The sequence below is a fragment of the Diabrotica virgifera genome, chromosome 3 (assembly GCF_917563875.1).
Source record: "Diabrotica virgifera virgifera chromosome 3, PGI_DIABVI_V3a".
Classification (NCBI taxonomy): Eukaryota; Metazoa; Arthropoda; class Insecta; order Coleoptera; family Chrysomelidae; genus Diabrotica; species Diabrotica virgifera.
This window is the reverse complement of record NC_065445.1, coordinates 144888740-144908077: the sequence shown is the minus strand read 5'-3', so window position 1 is coordinate 144908077 and position 19338 is coordinate 144888740.

Here is a 19338-nt window from a genome sequence, read left to right as displayed (position 1 = left end):
TTCTTTTCCACCCGTAGAGCGTCGGTTATCTATCACCTTTCTACCGCCTCCGAGTTCTCATACATCTTGTCTTCTCTACTATCTCCCTAGTTCAAACCGCACTCTTGCCTTTTATATAACCGCGAAAGAGAGGCTTCTTGCCCCTTTTTAAACATATGTTTCAAATTGTCTCGAACATTCTATCTGTTCGTTCTTAGTTGTTTACGCACAAATATCATATTTTATTCCGCACCTCTTTTGTATAATAGTAATTGGATACATACATATGTTAATTTATATAATTACATTTGATTTTATTCCTTTTTTTTTCTTATTAGCTTTATTGCTATTAACTTTTAAATGAGCAAGATTCTGACGTTGCTTTCTTGTGGCATGTCTAATTTAAGTATTGTGTCTATATGGGATTTAGCCATAAATGTTTGACGTTTCGATGTCGACTCCGGAAATCGTTCGTAAAAAAGAAAGAAAAATTATTCTGAAAAATTCTGGGAAGGTTTTATAACCTGATTTTTTTAGGTTATGTATTACTTTTCAAGCAAGGAAATTTTGGTCTCCATCTTATGGAGGCCGCGCACTGAATCGGCTTTGACCGGTCGGCTCGGAACGGTACGATCGGCAAAGTGTACCCGCGCACTAACTCGGTCTCCTCGGCAGTTTAGTATCAGCAACAGTTTGATATAGACTTCAGTCATTTTAACCGTTTAAGTATTACGTAACGCAGGTTGGGCGGGAGGGGGGCGGGGTAAAAAATCTTCAAACATTGCGTTACGTAATAGTTACACGCCGATTATAGTGCGCGTTACGTAGGAGGAATGGAGAGTTTTATCATTTGTTTCCCGACCTACTGGAAGATATCGAAAAAATTTTCAAATATTTTCGAATGTCTAGTGTTAAATTTTATGAACTCGTTGAGCTATTACCCCTAAAGAAAGCAGGACACAAACTTTAGAAAATCATTATCCCCTGAAGAAAGGTTAGCGGTCACTCTAAACACTCTAAAGTATCCCAATTTGCATCTAAAATAAATTAGTCTAAACGATGTTCACGACGTAAACTCGTAAACTAGAACTTCACCTAGCTGTTTATCGGATAAAAATTATTTGATATGTAATTTAGCATGTTAACAAATGCAACAAACAAGGGTTGCCCGATCTGATGTTAATCTAATTATAATTAATTAATAATTAAAAACTTACTTTTTTTTTTAAATTAAAAAAAATTGGCCCGGGCAGATATTATTTCAGATTTTTTAAATCTTTTTAAACAAAACAGATCTTTCTAATTTTTATCTAAAGTTGATTGTTTTCGAGTTATAAACAATTTAAAACTGAAAAAAGAACGAAAGATAACGATTTTCAAGGCCCAAAACCCCAAGTAAAAAATATCATTTTTGAAATTACGAAGTACCTAAATTCTTCAAACTTTATTCTATCAGTTCTTGATAAGTATTTTGGACTTATTTCATTTTAAAACATTGTTTTTTAGTTGTTAATGCCCGTCTCCCCGCAAGAAAACTTCCTCATTAACAATAATATTACAAATTCCAATATTCCCGCACACTTTCTATAAGAAGTTCGTCAGCCATAGTGCGTTTATTAAAAATCACACCTGTATGTACTTTTCTACGCACAACATACTACTAAAAGCTAAAAATCACAGCCCACTCCCAGCTAAAATATACAACGGCATCGAAACGTTCGGCGGTTTTTGCCTCCGCCGAAGCCGAGACGATCTGACCGTTCCGAGTCGAACGTTCTTAAGCGGTGCGCTGTGGCTCATTTATTTCCATTTATAGCAAATCTGCCGATTCTTCTTAGCCGAGCCGACCGGTCTGTGCCGATTCAGTACGCGACCTCTTTAAGGAGGCGGCGCACAGAATCGGCTCGGAACGGTACGATCGGCAAAGTGTACCCGAGAACTGACTCGGTCACCTTGGCGTGCTAGGTATTAGCAAATCGTGGTAGGGGAGCCCAAGCGGGGATTTTTGCAGTTACTCGAGAGCGTCAGATTATCATATGGGGAGAAACCTGGTGCCCTTCAGATGTACCTCTACCATATATTGGCTCTTAACACAGAGGAATTCGTTAAGGGGGTCCGAAAAACAAAATGTATCCTTAAAAATACTCGAAATTGTCAGATTAAGATAAGTTAAGTTAAGGACATGCAAAACAGTGTATATTTCAAAAATCTGACGATTTGAGCGGGGCGTAAGGAAATGGGCGAGTTAAAAAGTTTCACAAAAAAAGCGAATAATTTGCGAAATGAACGTTAGATGGAAAAACTAAAAAATACTTGTTAAATATTTTTTAAAAATCTATCGAATGGTACCAAACATGACCCCACGGAGAAGGGTGGGAGGTAAATTTAAAATCTTAAATACAAATCCCGCGATATTTCGCAAAATAAATATTGGATCGGAAAGCTGCAAAATACACTTAATCAATATTTTTGAAAAATCTATCGAATTATACCAAACACGACCCTCCACGGAGGTGGGGTGGGGGGTTACTTTAAAATCTTAAATAGGAGCCCCAAATTTTTATTCCAGATTTGAATTCTTTACGTAAAAATAAGCAACTTTTATTCGAAACATTTTTTCAAATTATGAAACACTCTTTTAAACGTAGAGCATAAACTTTTGACAAGTACAGATTGATGAAATGTATAAATAAGAGATGTTGGATTGAAAAGTTTCTTTTTAAACCTCCGTTAGAATGTTCATGTAGAAATTATTTTTGTAATGAAATGCCACCATGTATGCTTCCAAAGAAAGTTATTCTCACATTCTTCAAGCAAACTTTCGGGTCATAATTTAAAGAGATACACCACGTGCAAACAAGTGGCGAAAGAAACTTAAAAGTTTTCCAGCAATTTTCCGAGACGTAATATCAGAAACGAAATCATCCTGTATAAAGATGAATTAGTCGAGAAATGCTCTTAGCAAACGAAAATTTCAACAAACTCCTAATGACTTCAGGAGAAATAAATAATTTGAGACCCTCGAGTCGTTATCTCGGATCTGGGACAAAGTAGAAACAAAGTAGAAAAAGCAGCGACAGACAGAGAGAGCAGCACAAACGAAACGAAAACAGACAGAGAAGGAGCACCTTGGGGCTGAGACTGTCGGACAAAGACGGCTTCTTTTTGTATAATGACATTTTCATATTAATGACTACAGCAAAATGGCGAAACTTACGTCACTTCCTTTCATTGGTGGGCGTCTTCGTTTTCATTTTAATTCCTTTTCTTGTAAAAGAGATTGTTTTATTTGGTTCCAGAAAGGTAATGCATAATTTCTATCAAGGCGGGTTTTATTTTGTTCGACCAATTTAAATGGATTTTTATACAAAAACGCAACTCATACACAAATATCAATATTCCAATAAATTTGTCTTTAATCGATTTTAACAATATTACAAAAAAAAAGTCAATTTTTTTTTAATAATTTTTATATATTTTTTTAATTTTTTTAAAATTTTAACATACGGACAGCACCAATTAAAGCATTAAATACTTGAAAATAGACCAGGGTATTTAGAACAAAAAAAAAATGGACACAAGGGTTGTGAGTTTAAATCCTAGCTGTGTAGAAAATTTTTCTTTATTAAAAATTTAATAAGTAAAAGTATACTATAATATGTAGTCACACTATACACACACTACACAGTATACCTGTCTCCCTAAACGCTTTTTGGGCACTCCTATGGTTTCCTTAATTACCCGTATTTAAATGCTTGTGCAATATTTTTGTTCTTTATTTGTTTAATATCATACTTTTTCAGGAGTCCTTATCAATAATATATAGACTCTGACTTGAGTGAGCAGTTCGATAACTTATGACATCTTTTATTTTCCTCATGTACCTACCTACTCAATATTTCCATGGCAGTTTCTTATTAAGAAACTTATTAACATATTATAATAGTCTAAGAGCTAGTGAACCCTCCGACTAACGGTCGTCCTGTAAGGCTAGAAATTTGTCTAGTGATAATTCATAGCACACCAAGGCTAAAAACCATGACCTGGCAGGCATCAGCCGTGCACGTGTATCTACCAGGTAAATCGAAAAGTGCATAGTTTAGGTGTAAAATAAACTTTCTCCTGTAAGGTTTAAATTTAAGTATGTGTTTGAGTAAGTCAATTAGAAGAAATGTGTACAATTACAGCCGATTCTGAAGAGCATAAGACCTTGCCAGGCGAGGGGAAAGATTAGAGGTTTTTCCTAAATTTTTTTTTACATCGAACAAATTTTTTTTAGGTTTTTTGAATCATTCCAAACAGAAAAGTTTTTTAGTGATTTTTCTCTTTTTGTTATATAAGCGATTGAAAATTTTGAAAATGGCGAAAATTTTTAACCCTAATTCGGACATTTATCTAAAAATTTCAAAGTTGCCAAGATAGGTAATTCTTTAAACATTGATTGATGAAATTTCAAAGAGATTTAAGAGATTTTTGCAATAGAATATCGGCAACCCCTTTGTTTTTTAATTGCTAATCAAGCGGGCGCGACACTGTAGTATGAGTGAGGACGTTTGAGTTGGCATAAATTCATTATCTCGAGAATGGGCAAATTTCAAGACAAATCCTCAGACAGGTCGATTTTTATTTTTAAATTAGGACTTTTGGGCATATATATAATACTAGTGACGTCATCCATCTGAGCATGATGACGTTATCGATAATTTTTTTAAATAAGAGTAGGGATTGTGTGATAGCTCATTTGAAAGGTTGTTTAATTCTCTATTCACTAATATAAACATTAACATAATTATTTATACAGGGTGTACAAAAAAATTTTTATTAAATTAACTTTGACTAAATTTGACAAATAGAAGAAAAATTGTTTTTGTACACCGTGTATAAATAATTATGTTAATGTTTATATTACTGAATAGAGAATTAAATAACCTTTCAAATGAGCTATCACACAACCCCTACTCTCATTTAAAAAATCATCGATTACGTCACCACGCCCAGATGGATGACGTCACTAGTATTATATATATGCCAAAAAGTCCTAATTTAAAAATAAAAATCGACCTGTCTGAGGATTTCTCTTGAAATTTGCCCATTCTCGAGATAATGAGTTTATGCCAACTCAAACGTCCTCACTCATACTACAGTGTCGCGCCCGATTGATAAGCAATTAAAAAACAAAGGGTTTCCCATATTGTATTGCAAAAATCTCTTTGAAATTTCATCAATCAATGTTGAAAGACTTACCTATCTTGGCAACTTTGAAATTTTTAGATAAATGTCCGATTTAGGGTTAAAAATGGCCGATTTCGCAATTTTCAAAATTTTCAATCGCTTATATAACAAAAACTATTAAATTAAGAGAAAAATCACTAAAAAACTTTTCTGTTTGGAATGATTCAAAAAACCTAAAAAAAATTTGTTCGATGTAAAAAAAAAATTTAGGAAAAACCCCTAATCTTTCCCCTCGCCTGGCAAGGTCTTATGCTCTTCAGAATCGCCTGTCATTGTACACATTTCTTCTAAATATCTTACTCAAACACATACTTAAATTTAAACCTTACAGGAGAAAGTTTATTTTACCCCTAAACTATGCACTTTTTCGATTCACCTGGTAGATACACGTGCACGGCTGAAGCCTGCCAGATCATGGTTTTTAGCCTTGGTGTGCTATGAATTATCACTAGACAAATTTCTAGCCTTACAGGACGACCGTTAGTCGGAGGGTTCACTAGCTCTTAGACTATTATTCACAATGCTTTCTTGATGATTTACTCTTGATTTCTATTGTGTTTCTATGTCTCCCCTATTTCATATATTTATATATTCTATCATCATTTATGATGGTTTTATTATTCTCAGCATATACAGTAAGAGCCACCGACTAGATACATGGTTAGGTACCTAATTGCTATGCTTATGGGCTAATCCGGTCCGTTCTCAGATGTGACTTTCATTCCTGTCAGGTTACTGTCAAGAAACTATTCAAAATAATTGTTTTTCGATACAAAAAATACATTAATTAATAGCATTATTGCTCTGCTTTAAAATAACGTTATTCAAACACCAAAAATATTACAATACTCTAAAACTTTTACAACTTTAACAAATAGACAACTATAAACGTCAAAAGTTTTCTCTGTTAATATTTAGTTTCTATACATTTTCTGACGTTCTAAACATCATTTAACATAAAAATAAACTTTGCAACAAGTGAAGGGTCCAGGACTGTAGTAGTTCAATGTTCCTATGTGTGTAGTATGATAGTTCTTCTTACAGTATAAAATTTATATTCTTTAAAAAAAAAGGCTTGAAAATCAATTGCGGCTTCCTCTAATCGGTTAATAAAAACGAGTTTTTCATTATTTTGCATTTTATGTTTCCATCATCGATAAGAAAAAAAAATAGCTATTTAACTTTCTTACGCTTCTATTTTTCTGCTTCATTGCTTGCTAATTACTACAGGGTGATTGATTAGTGGGGTAAAGCTCCGTAGATCCGTTATAGTAATAGATAGCAATAAATCTAATAACAAAAATTGTAGCCAACTTTGAGCTTCACATTTCAAAATTAATTAGTATGTTACAGGGTGTTCGATAACATAGTGGCTGACCAAACTTATATTTTTTTTTAAATATAATACCCTGTATTTCATTTTATACTCGAATTTTTCTTAACTTCTTCATTACTAAAATACAAAGGTTTGTTATGTTATAAATTATAAATGGTATTTACAAAGTTATAACCAATTTTATATGAAAATCGTAACAAGTTCAACTCACTGTACAAATAAAAATAAGAAAAAAAGCAATAGATTATTGATACCATATTGTTTTATTTATTGTTAAAATTGTTATAAATGATTTATGTTGCTAATTTTCTTTATATTGAGTACAGGGTGAGTCAAAACGCAAGTACCTATACATATTATTTTCTCAGTAATTTTAAATGGAACGTATTTTATATCACTATCGAAAAGTACCGTACCATTTTTATATAACATTTTTTTATATCTAAATTTATTAGTTTTTGAGACATTTTCATTTTTCAGAGCAAATTATTAATTACGGGTCTAAATCTTTTGAAATTGTAAGCAACCCATGACTGCATAGGGCTTTTCATCGATTGTCATTTCTTTCGAGCTTCTGTCATGTGTCACATAATATTCATATAGCTACGTCATGCGTCTTTGGTATGTATCATTGGCAGATACCAGTAACGTATGACGTATATATATTAATATTATGTGACACATATGACAGAAGCACGAAACAAATGACTGTGAAAGAAAAGCCCTATTGTCTAAAACTGACAATTTTCGATTACCTACTGATTATTATCAATCTAGTAATAGATATAACAATGTAGCAAATAAATAAATAAATATAATGTATTAGTAATAAATTTAACAAAAGAAAAAACACAACCACAACATACAATGAGTTTGAAACAATTAAAAACTACTTTTGTATGTAAATGTAACAATGTAACAAATAAAGAACAAAAAATAATTTATCAGTAAAAAATTTTACAAAAAAAACATGAACACAAAATACAACATTTTAGAAAAAAGTGAAGGCTACTTTTAATAAAATATTTTAAATATTTAATTACATAAGTTGTTCAAAATGACCTAACATATTATTGTGTTTTCAATTTTATCAATCAAGGGCAAAATAAAAATTAAATTAATTTTTTTTTAAATAACGCGGGGACATAAATTTGATACACCCTGTATATTGAGCTGTAGATATTTCTTAGAATGTAGTTTGGATGTAAGTAGATTTCTCTTTTAATGAGCTTTCCGATGAACCATTAAAGACTTTTGTGAATAATTAAAGTGAAAATAACGATGTATTTAGATTTAAAATGGAAAAAGATTGTTTAGGGTATAAGTAATTATAAATTTCTCGAAATTGATAATTGAAAAGAAAGTTGGAATTTTAATATCTTTATTTTAACACGAGTATATGTGGGAGAGTTTCTCCGAAAGTAATTAGGATTGTCGGAATAATTTTGAAAATGACTGTTTTGTTTGTCGAATGGAAAAGTCGAGGTTTCTGATGCTTGGCAATGTGGAAGGGGAAAAGTAGTTAGAATGATTGAGAGAGTTTGAAAAGGAAGGCATTATGTTTTTGGCATCGCTAAGGAGCGGTTCGACGTGTTAAGTGGATAGATAGTTAGCAGATACCAGTGGCTGTTTGATAGTGGAGAATAGTGTTGAAAAGTGGAACGAGAGACAGATCAAATTGAGACGAAATACCTCTTTGATTCTGTATTATTGTGAGAAGGAGAGTAGAGAATTTTTGGAGTTTTGTTTGAATCGAGTACGTGTTAAAAGAGACCCGGCTTGTTGGAGAATTGGTGCTGGTATGCTGATAGTTTTGAAGCTGGACAACGGAGAGAGGCTTTGATGAGTAGCCTTTAACATAGTCAACGAGGGAGAGCTGTTTGGGGTCACGAGAAGACATCCGAGTGAGTGAAGCAAAAGGTCAGTCAATTTATGTGAAAGAGATTTTTATGTTCGGGAACTAAATTTTTGAGTAAAAAGCATATGAATTAAAATGCCAATATTTCAAAATATAAATAGTAAATATAGGTAATCTTGCGAAGACATAAATTTGTTTGGTTTAGTTTGTTTTACCAAAGTCATCGGGAACAAACCGATAAATTGTTTTTTGTTAACTATAATAAATTTAAGTTGTAAAAATTTCATTCGGACATCTGTGTCCACAGGTTTTTAGATTCGATAGATTTCAGAGTATTGATTTTGATAAATAAAAGACAATTCTGTATTTTTATTTTAATAATTTGCTTTATTTCTTTTCCCTATTTTATCCCGATTAGGATCAACTCAGAGATACTGAACCCACGAGAGAAGATAAGTATAACGTGAGATAATTTGGATTTTTTTAATAGTATAAAAAGGCACCCTGAGATTTTTTGTTCAATTTTTTATGTATGATTTGCGACAATTAAATAATTAATCAAATAAATAAGAATTAATATAAAATTAATAAGAAGCAGATCATAACAATATTTATGCATGCATAAAAACGGTCATTGAATGAGTTACAGTAGAGCGTCGATTATCCGAACTAATTGGGGGACATGAGTGTTCGGAAAACCGATTTGTTCGGATAATCGAACTATATTGAGATTGTCATACATATTTATCCACAAGTGAATAAAAACCATATTTATATAACTGTATATTTGTTTATACCTTGATAATGACAAATAGAAATTAAACAAAAAATTGCAGTCTTTACAACAACATATTTTTGGATACACAAATTGAAGAAAATTAAAGATATTTTAAGCGTTAATTACTAACGCTTGCTCAGTACTCGAGTGCAGGGCGCGGGAGTCGGGAGTTCGTATAACCGGTCGTTCGGTTGATCGACGTTCGGATAATCGACACTCTACTGTACTTACACTACGAAGCATTTATAAATGAACACTTTAAAATACACTTTGTTTTCTATTTTTCATCTCATCTCTTATTGTTGGAGGCATTTTGCAACCTTCATTCTAAAAGTAACCCCAAAAAATCGATCCAGTTTATTAAATTCTAGTAATCTGGGTAGCCACGCTACTGGTCCATGGAAAAATGAAAATATCTCGAAAAATAATAAATTTAGACATAGACAATGTTGTATACAAATTAAAGTACGGTAATGGCACTTTTCGATAGTGATATAAAATAAAGGCTGTTCTATTTAGAATTACTGAGATTATTTCATTTATAGGAGATTCTGACCAATAGAAAGCTACAGAAATAAAAATTAAACTGATAATTTTTAATAATATCCCGTCGTCAAGTAAATTACGTCAGATGCCCTTCGTTGCTACGAAAAAATACTTACATTCAGTGACATTAATGACAATTAATGTTTTAAAAATTATAAAAGTGATTTTCAACCGTCAAATATTTATAACAACTGTGTGTTTAATTTTGGTTTTGAACAGTTTCATTCATGAAATAATCGCAACAAATTGCACTCGATCTCTAAAATTATTATAGAATTTTTGCTCTCGTGACACTTGGACATAATTTCACTCCCCTTCGGATTGTAACATACCAAACCTTTATATTTTGGAATGAAGAAGTTAAGAAGATTTTGAATATAAAATAAAATACGGGGTGTTCCATTTAAAAAAAAAAAACATAAGTTGGTCTGCCACTATGTTTTCGAACACCTTGTAACTTTCTAACAATTTGCTAATGTAAAGCTCAAAGTTGGCTACAATTTTTGTTATTAACTTTTATTGCTCTCTTTTACTATAACAGATCTACGGAGCTTTACCCCAATAATCAAACACCCTGTAGTTATTCACAGTCAGCCACTATGTTATCGAACACCCTGTAACATACTAATTAATTTTGAAATGTGAAGCTCAAAGTTGGTTACAATTTTTGTTATTAACTTTTATTGCTATCTATTACTATAACGGATCTACGGAGCTTTACCCCACCAATCAATTACCCTGTATACAAGTTGTCTCATAAATAATTGGACATTAGCTGTGGGTGATAGAAGACATCAAAATATTAAGATTTAACCAAAATCGCCTAAATAAAATATGGCTCCTTACTGAGTTACAGGGTGTTTTATTTAAAAATTTAAAAACTATTTTCGCTCAGCATTTTAAATCTATTCGACGTATCCTCTTTATACTTGGCAGCAGGTGTAGGTATTATACACCCTATGCCTATGAAATGATGACAGTGGCTGGCCACTATCGCCTCTCCGCGCCACTGTGGCGTCCATTTCATAATCATTGGCACTAAAAAATCGTCTGTTTAAGCCACTTTGTGGATCCACAGAGGGTAGCGCTGCAGAGTGTGTCGTCTGTTTCTGCGCTTAGTCTTTGAGTTACGTTGACGTAAAATTTTCTGGCGGTATTACGTACCGCATGTCAGTGTTTACGTTCCTATAGTTAAAATCAGTCCATTCAGTAATCTTTAAATAGTAGAATGGCATCAAGTTCATCCAGTTGTTCTACTTTCAAGTAGTTTCAACACTGTTTTAATATTTTTTAGTTAACAATACTCGTTTTTTTTGTAATTCAGTTTATATAGATTTCTTAAGAACCTCCACCATTTTTTTTATAATTATACATAATTTTCTTAAAAAAATAAAGTTTTTTTTATTTGGAGCAGCATTTTATTCTACAGCAGTGTAAAGAATCATTGCGTCATCATCATAAGTGGCTCGACGACAGTCCGTTGTGGATCTGGGTCTGCTCGCAAAGAAATCGCCACTCCTGTCGATTCCTGGCAGCTTCTCTCCATCTTCTTACCCTTATCATTTTGTAGTTGATGCAATAAACAAATACAGTGATATCAGACAAACTCATATTTCAGACAAAGGACAATAGGCAACGGTATGACATACAACATATCAGTGTCTACTAGTGTTTCCCAAAATCGGTCTTGGTCTTGCAGTCTTGATCTTGTTCTTGCGTTTTCGCAAGACCAAGACCACCTAATTTTAGCAAGACCAAGGCCAAGACTTACCGTGAAAGACTTGAGCAAGAGCAAGATTAAGTTGTCCTGTTGTCCGATTTAAGTGATTTTTTTTAATATGTTGTTTTATTCTTTACAAATATTGCTGTAATAATATTGTTGCTAGACAGGTCAATTATTATCATTGTATATCGGGTGTACCAATTAAACTGTGTTTTTTCTCACTCTGTGGAATATTCTAGCATTATGCTAACTTATTCAAGCATGCAATAGCATACTGAAATTAAGACCCAACTATAGCCTCATATTTTCTTAGCATTATGCTTTTTTATTCATTCCCTTATATTGAATAATAAAAAAGTTAGGTACTTTTTTAACCAGCCATGTTTTTCTTCAATACAGGATGTTTTTAAATAAGTATGGCAAACTTTAATGGGTAATTCTGCACAAAAAAGTAATGACAGTTTGCTTAATAAACGTTTACTTTATTAATGCTTCGTTTCCCAAATAGGGGGTGTTGAAATTATTCTTACAAACTGACGATTTATTTATTGCTCTAAAACCGGTTGAGATATTCAAATGAAATTTTGTGGGTTTTGAGAGGTAGTTTTAAATTTAGTTAGTTAGAACATACGCAGGTATCACTTAGATCGTGGGTTCAAACCCTACCCGGTGTCAGTTGTTTAGGTATTTATTAATTTGGTCAGTCTTTACTATGGCTAGGATATTCAAGCTTAAAATTGACCTCTCTGTTACGTTGTTCTAAGATATGCAATAGGCTATGGGCAACTGCGAGACTTACCAAGACCGGAAGCGCAATACCAAGACCAAGACCAAGACCAGGTGTACTGGCGCAAGACCAAGACCAAGACTGTCTAAGTGTGTCTAAGATTTGGGCAACACTAGTGTCTACGTCCTGAAACATCCACGTCAATACTTAATAGTTAAGCGTTTTCCAAAAAAGCTGAAGAAGCTGGTTTTATCTTTTTATAATTTTATTCCACACTGTATATAGAATAATAGAACGTGTATTACTGGATATCTTCCTAAATTTTGGAGCTTATAAATGTTAGAATATATTCAACTATAAATTATGGTATTCTTATTAGTGTTAAAATGGACATAGCAGTCAAAGTGGGCGGGCTAATTCCCCGAACCTTTTAGGTCGAAAACTCTTACATAGGATTGATTGCATGAAAGTATCGTGTTACAAGACATATGGATGTACAAGAGATTTTAGTAGTTTTGTTTTTGATATTTTTACAGTAGTCTTGAAGTATACGTTGTAGAAGACACATCTTAATTTCTTTGTTTGTATATTATTATAATACGGTTCGGTTATAAAATAAATAGTTTGTTTAGTATTATTTGTACCTTTTATTATCTACTATTTCTAATAGGTTCTGGGCTCAGTTACGTTGTTAGCTCACCTGTATTAAGATAATAATTAAAAGTGTACAGTCGCGAAATTTTCGTGTTAACCGAATACATAATGGCGGAGAGTGCGAAATATAACGTCGAAAAGTTGAACGGCAAGAACTATCAATCTTGGAGTTATTTAGTGAAAATGTTACTCATCAATGCTGATCTATGGGAAATAGTTTCGAGTGAGTTACCATTAGAAGCAGATCGAAGCAGTTCTTGGAAAAAACAAAATGATAAGGCTTTGTCAACTATAGCCTTACTTGTTGACGTTAATCAATTAGTGCATATCCGGAACAGGGAATTCGCGCGCGATGCGTGGATAGCGCTAAGGGAGTATCATCAGAAATCAAGTTTGTCTAGTATGGTGTTTTTGTTAAAGCAAATCTGTAGGCTATCGCTAGAGGAGAATGGTGATATGGAAGCACACATTAGTTTATTCCTAGAATCGCTGAATAAACTGGCCGCCTTAGGGGAAGAAATTAAGGACAGGTTCTCAGCAGGAATTTTGCTGGGAAGTCTTCCAGACTCATACAGTTTTTTGATTACAGCGCTGGAAAGTAGGCCATCGAGTGAATTTACTCTAGAATTTGTTACGAGTAAATTAATAGATGAGTACAGGAGACGTCAGGGAGCTTTGGGAAGAAATCAGGAGGAGTCGGTGATGAAGTCAGTATACGAGGGTAACAAAAATAATGGTACTGCAAGGGCAGAAGCAAGGCAGTGTTATTTTTGTAACCGGAAGGGCCATTTTAAACGAGATTGCTTTAAGTACAAAGCGTTTAAGAAGGAAAAGGCCAATAAAGTCACTGAAGGTACTGATGATGCATGTTTTATGGTCAATTATAGCTCAAGGGACGGAAAAGGGGATTCTGCTTCGTGGTATGTGGACTCAGGAGCTTCGAGCCGCATGGTTAATTACAAAGGATTCTATACCCAATTTGACGGTAGCAGAAAAGGCGTTGTAAGTTTGGCGGAGAAAGGGCAATACTCCGAGGTTCAGGGTATAGGAACAGGACTTATTGAGTGCGTGACTGGATCGGGAGTGGAAAATTTAAAAATCGACGAAGTGTTGTATGTGCCGGGATTAGACTCAAATCTGCTTTCGGTGAAAAAGCTAACAAGTGCGGGACATAATGTGCAATTCGATAAAAACGAGTGTAAAATCGCTTTACACGGAAAAGTCGTCGCGAGTGCGGTGCCTTCACCGGACTTATACAAACTTTCAACTGTGGACCATGGATTGAGTGCTGTGGAGCACTCCAGCAACTGTCAACATGCATGGCATAGACGGTTTGGACACAGGGACATGGATGCAGTCAAACACTTAATGGAAAAGAAAATGGCAGTCGGGATTGATATGACTGACTGTAGGATTAGGGAAACTTGTGAATGCTGTATGAAAGGTAAAATTTTACGTAAGAGTTTTCCAAAATTTTCTCATAGCAATACATTTAATATTCTTGACTTATTACATTCGGATATTTGCAGGCCCATGAATACTGTTACTCCAGGGGGTAAACGTTATATTTTGACTTTAATTGATGATTTTTCTAGATATACAACTATATATTTATTAAATCATAAAAATGAAGCGGTAAAATGTATAAACGAGTTTATAGAATTTGCGAGTAATCAGTTAGGTAGGGTTCCAAAAGTAATTAGGTCGGATAGGGGTGGCGAGTACGTAAATAATAATTTAAGGGAATTTTTAAAGGGTAAAGGTATAAAAATTCAATATACAGCGGGGTACTCTCCAGAACAAAACGGGGTTGCAGAAAGAAAGAATCGATCTCTAGTTGAAATGGCTAGGTGTATGTTAATCGATGCTGGTTTAGCAAAGAAATTTTGGGGGGAAGCGATAGTGACAGCCAATTATTTGCAAAATCGATTACCTACTAAGTCGAAAGAAAAAACGCCCTATGAATTGTGGCATAAAGTAACACCGAATGTGTCGAATTTGCAAATATTTGGGTCTACGGTTTATAACCACATTCTCAAAGAAAAAATGAAGGATAAATTTGATCCAAAAGGTGAGTCACTGATATTTGTAGGTTACTCTGATGAATCAAAAGCGTATAGATTGTTAAATGTAGATAGAGAACGTATTACAATTAGCCGTAGTGTGGTGTTTTCCAAGAGAAATATATGCGTCGAGAAAAAGGAGGCAAAAAGTGAGGAAATATCCATTGGGTCCATGATGGAACGGGAAAAAATAGAGCCAAACGACGTAGAAGACAGAGAGGTTGCAAATTTTGAAAACACGGAGGAAATAGAAAATTCTACGGACACATCTAACACGAATGAGAGCTTAAGTTGGGAAGAATCCCATGACGATGACGGTGATTCTAACTATCAATTAGATACAGATCTCGATATAGAGAATTCAGGTGATCGTAGATCTAGCAGAATAAATAAAGGTATTCCACCTGAGCGCTACATAGCAAAGTTGACAGAACTCGAAGAAGTAGAAACTAGAAACTTTAAAGAAGCGCTTAAAAGAAGTGATAGTGAAAAATGGAAGCAAGCTATGGAAGAGGAAATCACGTCATTAAGGAAAAATAAAACTTGGGATTTAATACAAGCACCAAAGGGAAAGAATATAGTCTCATGTAAATGGGTATTCAAGTTAAAAACAGGCGAAGATCAAAGCTCGAAGAAGTACAAAGCACGGCTGGTAGCAAGGGGTTTTAGCCAAAAATTCGGCGTAGACTACGATGAAGTGTTCGCTCCGGTTGCGCGGCAAGCTACTCTTCGAATTTTATTGACAGAGGCATGGAGAAAAAATCTCATAGTAAGGTATATAGATGCAAAAACAGCCTTTCTAAATGGAGAACTGTCAGAAGAAATTTTTATGAAGCAGCCTGAGGGATTTGAAGAAAAGGATACAAGTTGTGTTTGCAAATTAAATAAAAGTTTATATGGTTTGAAACAATCTGCCAGAACTTGGAACAAAAAGCTTGATGAAGTTTTATCTAAAGAGAATTTTTGTAAAAGCAATATTGATACATGTTTATATATCAAGGTAATAAATAATGAAAGGGTTTACGTACTTATATACGTGGATGACATTTTAATAGCAGTAAAGGATACACAGGTAATTGATACATTTGAAGAGAATCTAAAATGTAATTTTGAAATAACGAGTTTGGGATTATTACAAAATTATCTAGGTATGAAGATTGAAAGGTGCGATCAAGTGATATATAGTTTAAATCAAGCCAGTTATATCGACAAATTGCTGAACAAGTTTAAGATGAAAGATGCAAAAGAGTCCAATATACCGCTGGATGTTGGATACTATAAGCTTAGCAGAGAGAAGCCGATGAAAAACAGTGAAATATACCAACAACTGATTGGTGGTTTATTATATATTGCGGTAAATACTCGACCGGATATATTGGCAAGCGTCACCATACTAAGTCAACAGAATAAAAATCCAAAAGAAGTAGATTGGAACGAAGCAAAGAGGGTGTTAAGATATTTAAAGAAAACTAAATATAAAAAGCTTATTTTAGGACAAGAAGGAACAGATAATGCATTATACGGCTATGCAGACGCTGACTGGGCAGAAGAAAAGGGAAACAGAAAATCCAATAGCGGGTATATATTTTTATTACGGGGTTCGCCTATAAATTGGGGATGTAGAAAACAGAATTGCGTGTCTCTATCATCAACTGAAGCAGAGTACATAGCATTGGCTGAAGGCTGTCAGGAAGCAATTTGGTTAAAACAGGTTATAAAGGAATTTGTGGGTTTAGAGCCGGAAATAGTTATATACGAAGACAATCAAAGCTGTCTAAAACTTTTAGGAAATCACAAATTCAGTAATCGGACAAAACATATCGATACAAAGTACCATTTCGTAAAAGAATTGCATGAAAAAGGGGTTGTTAACTTTAAGTATTGTCCTACCGAGGATATGATAGCTGATATGTTGACTAAGCCGCTGAATAGGGTTAAGTTAGAGTACTTAAGTAGTAAAGGGGGTCTATTTGACTAATTCAAAAATAATTTTAGTTGCGAGGGGATGTTAGAATATATTCAACTATAAATTATGGTATTCTTATTAGTGTTAAAATGGACATAGCAGTCAAAGTGGGCGGGCTAATTCCCCGAACCTTTTAGGTCGAAAACTCTTACATAGGATTGATTGCATGAAAGTATCGTGTTACAAGACATATGGATGTACAAGAGATTTTAGTAGTTTTGTTTTTGATATTTTTACAGTAGTCTTGAAGTATACGTTGTAGAAGACACATCTTAATTTCTTTGTTTGTATATTATTATAATACGGTTCGGTTATAAAATAAAAAGTTTGTTTACTATTATTTGTACCTTTTATTATCTACTATTTCTAATAATAAATACTTAAAATATATTAATTTTACTTCTATTTTAAAAGTTTCTAAACAAAGTACTAAAATCCTAAAAACTGTGCTCCGTACTATAGCTTTTAATCGTTCTTATCGACAATTTAGGTCACCATTCGAGCTAAAATCTATTATCCCAGGCTTTGAATTAAAAGAGATAGCTTCCGCTAGCTCTATACACAAATGAAGAATAAGGAGAAGAATAGGTAAATGAGTCGGAACAGAAGAGAAGCGGACGAAGCGGGCAAAGAAATGCTACGAATACAGATTAATTCGTCTGATGAGCAACAGATTGAAACTTTTCTTTTCTTCTTCTTCTTCTTCTTCTTCTTCTTTTATATAGGCATTACTGTCTATTTTTCTTCAACGGTGCCTTTCATTCTGCCACTAAGTTATCATTCCATCTTTTTCTTGGGGGTCCTATACTTCTCCTGTCTAACGGTGACTTGTTCCTGGCTATTCTTACTATCCTTGATTCAGACATCCTGCTTATGTGCTCATTGCACTCTTCTTTTCTGTTCTTTACCCAGGTATTTATATTGTCTACCCCACATATGCGTCTGATTTCCTCACTTTTTACCTTATCCTGTAGTCCTTTTCCAGCAATCCTTCTTAAGATCTTCATTTCGTTGGTTTCCAGATGTCTTCGTGTTTTGCTTGTCTGCAAAACACGGTCTTGTTTCGGCCGTGTAGATCATAACTGGCCTAATAACTGACTTATATATCCGGGCCTTTGTTTCCAGTCTTAGGTGTTTGTTTTTCCAAATTGTGTCGTTTAGGCATCCGGCCGTTCTACTGGCTTTCATTATTTGGTCTTTTACCTCTTCTTCGATATTGTTGTCGGCTGATAAATTAATTCCCAGAGATTTGAAAGTCATTACTAGTTGTATAATTTGATTGTCTAATTCCAATTTGCATCTTATTGGTTCTTTGGCAATTACTAAGCTTTTTGTTTTTTGGGCTGATATTTTCATATCCATTTCTTTTGCATTAATGTTGAACTCGTGCAATAATCTTTGTAGGTCGTCTTCGCACTCTGCTACTAACACGGTGTCATCAGCGTAACAGACTATTTTTATCTCTCTATTGCCCATTTTGTACCCTCTTTTTTTCTTCACTTGTTTTATTATTGCATTAAAGATTATGTTAAACAGTTAAAAAGAGACCTAATAGATGAAACCCATTTGGATTCAGTAATTCGCCGAGTACCTGTCAGACACCTTTTTAGAAAACCATAGAAGCTGCCTGTAGGAGATTAAACGATGAATGTTAAGCTAACGGTCCACTTGTAAAAAATCACGAGAGAAAATCTCGAGATTAGTCTCAAAGTGTTGTCTATTTGATATTACCTTCGGTCTCGAGTTCGGCATGGGAGACTCACTGCACTGATGACTTTAGTCTCGAGACCAAGACAATTCCGTGTCGACTAGAGAGTCAATACACAGTCCATTGTGTATTGATGTCATCGGGCGTATACATATTTAATTTTGATTCTTCAAAATTGATTCTCGTCAGGCACTAGCTTTTATAATTTATAATTGCTTATACGATTATGCAAAAACTAAAAAAAAAATTAAAAAAAAAGAAATGTCAGAAGTTGTGAAGAGCTGGTTAAGCTCTCGTAAATGAGTTGTGGTTGGATACACAGCCATTCAAAAATTTTATGGGAACATCTGCTGTGTAGTCTGTAGACTGCTGTTAGATTCAGGAAAATACTCTATTTACAAAAATATAAATCTAAACTGTGTAACTTCTTTGTATTTCGTTTGTATCATAGTTATTAAATTTGATTGAAAACTCATCATACAAACTCATTTTTTGTTCGCAGTTCCTGTATAACTTGTGGTTAACATATTTCATAATATTTCTTTTTATTTGTAAAGAGAAATTAATTGCAAAATGTTATCATCGCATCGGTCTAATATCGCGCACTCTTTTTTAACAAGTCATTATTTACTTTTTCACTAAACACCAACCTAAGACTAGTCTGAGCTCTTCTGGCATAGACAGAAGACTGGAGATTAGATCTCGAGATCATCAATAAGCATTTCCACTTGTGACTGTGACAAGCCCAGTCTCTCCGATAAGTCACAG